This window comes from Chrysochloris asiatica, unplaced genomic scaffold (genome assembly GCF_000296735.1).
Source record: "Chrysochloris asiatica unplaced genomic scaffold, ChrAsi1.0 scaffold00016, whole genome shotgun sequence".
Lineage (NCBI taxonomy): Eukaryota > Metazoa > Chordata > Mammalia > Afrosoricida > Chrysochloridae > Chrysochloris > Chrysochloris asiatica.
The window spans coordinates 16,505,185-16,507,787 of NW_006408534.1; positions in this window are offsets into that span (position 1 = coordinate 16,505,185).

Genomic DNA, 2,603 nt, shown 5'->3' on the forward strand with positions numbered 1-2,603 from the left:
AGCCGCTCTTCAGAAACCCTATACAGGGTGACTATCGGTCAGAACTGACTCAACGGCACTTAACAACAAAAACCCCAAGGTAGTAAAGAGTGCTGGGGTATTGAAAGCTTGCAAGCAAACATTTAAGATACAATTGGTCTCTACTTGTCTGAAACAAATGAAAAAGAAGAAAACCAACAGAGAAGAAAATAGTCTATAGGACTATTGGTTTGCATACAAACCACAGCCACATCTATCCTGAAACCAGAATTAGATAGTGTCTGGCTACTAACTAGATAGTACTCTGATTGTTCTAACCAGGGCCACAATAAATGGATCCTGATAGAATGGAAGTAAAGATGGGGAACAGTACTCAAATTCTTGAAACATCTACACTTACTGTAATGGTCGAGACTAGAAGACTGCTTAAAGAGTATGGCCCTGAGAACTTTCTAAACCTTGAATTGAAATTTTCCTTTAAGGAAAGTTTTTTGAATCTAGATTCCATGAAAGTTGAATGAACCCCTGAAACTATTACTGTGATTTTTTTTTTTTTTTTGAGATCTTAAACCAAAATTATCCCCTAACTTTGTGAAATCCAAACAATAATTGAGCTTTAGTGGTAGAAAAAAAGGTCTGCCTTGAGCATTATGCTCTTTAAAAACTATCTATAATGGAATCAAAGTGATAACAAAAACTAAAAGAGAGAGGAACCTTAGGGGACAGTGAATTTATGCTAATGGGGGAAGAACAACGTAGAAGAGGAGGATGAGAATGGTTGTACAATTAAACAAATGTAATCAATGTCACTAAATGGTACATGTAGAAATACCACAAGCTTTATAGAGTTCAGCTTCTCAGATTATTTGCTCAACATACAGATTGAATAAGTATAATGAAAGGAGACAAGTCTAATGCACACTTCTAATTTTAAACCACACAGAATCTCCTTGTTCTGTTCAAACCACTGCCTCATGGGTCTATATATAGGTTCCTCATGAGCACAATTACAAGTGTTCAGGAATTCCTATTCTTTATAATGTTATTCCATAATTTATTATGACTCACACAGTCAAATGTCTTCTTTTAGTAAAAAAACAAAAAACAAAAAGCAAAACAGGTAAATATTTTTCTGGTATTCAATGCTTTCAGCCATGATCCATGTGACATCAAAAATGATATCCCTTGTTCATTATCCTGTACTGAATCCAGCTTGAATTTCTAGAAGCTTCCTATGGATGTACTGCTATAATCATATTTGAATTACCTTCAGCAAAATTTTATTTTTATGTAATACGAGCAATATTATTTGAAAAGTCCTGCATTTCTTTGGATCACCTTTTTGGGGGGATATGCACAAATATGTATAGTCTCTCAGTTAGCCAGGCAGTTGTCTTCCAAATTTCTTGGCATACACCAGTGAGCGTTTGCAGCACTGCATCCATTTGCTGAAGCATCTCAATTGGTATTCCATCAATTCCAGTAGCCTGGTTTTGTTGTTGTTGTATTTACCACTGCCTTTATTGCAGCTTGGACTTCTTCCTTCAAGATCATATGCTACACCTCCTAAAATGGTTGAATGCTGACCAATGCTTTTTGGTACAGTCACAGTGTCTACTCCTCCAGTCTTCTTTGAATGCTTCTGGGGTCATTCAACATTGTGCCCAGAGAATCCTTCAATATTGCAACTTGAGGATTTAGTTTTTCTTCAATTCATTCAGATTGAGACATGTCAAATGTGTTCTACCCTTTCGGTATTCTCAGTTCATTCAGGTCTTTCAACATTTCATTGTAATATTCTGTCTTCTAAAGCTGTCCTTTAAAAATCTTCTATTCAACTCTTTTATTTCAATTCTTTCATTCACTTTAGTTGCTCTACATTCCTATACAAGTTTCAGAGCTTTCTCTCTATAAAGACTACAGCCAAAAAAACCCCAATGGAGCAGTTTTCCCATCTTTTTAAAGAATGATGTTGTAATCTGGGTTGGGTAGTGTTGACATTTTCACAGTGTTATGTCTTCCTATCATGAGTAAGAATCAATGTAGCAGCTATATTTATGCTTTTAATTACCAATGAGGCTGGACTCATCTCCTTATGTTTGTTTTATTCTGTGTCCCAATATGATCTAATGAGCTTGTCCTTTATCTATGCACTTACTAGAATCTTAGTACTTGTAAAATATTTTTATATTATTTATAATCATTTGAAGTCATGTTTGTGAATGTTTTCCCTTTTGTAATTCTCCTTTAAAATTTTAATTATATTGCTTTCTCTATATAAAGGGTCTTAATTCTTTACAATCAATTTTAATAGTCTGCTTCCTTATAAAGATTACTATTCTTTACATAGTTTTACAATTTAATAACATTAGCTAGAACATTTGCATATGGATAGGCTCAACAAAAAATTTCCCCTAACTTCTATAATCATCCCAAAGCTTATTAAATGATTCTATAATTGGCAAGATTTTACATTTGCTTATCTTCTAATAATATTGCTATTGTTGTCAAGTGCCTCTGAGTTGTTTCCAACTCATAGCAAACCTGTGTAGTGTTTCCGAGGAAGAGCTGGTGGGTTTGTACCACTGACCATGTGGTTCTCAGTCTGGTACTTACCCTACAGT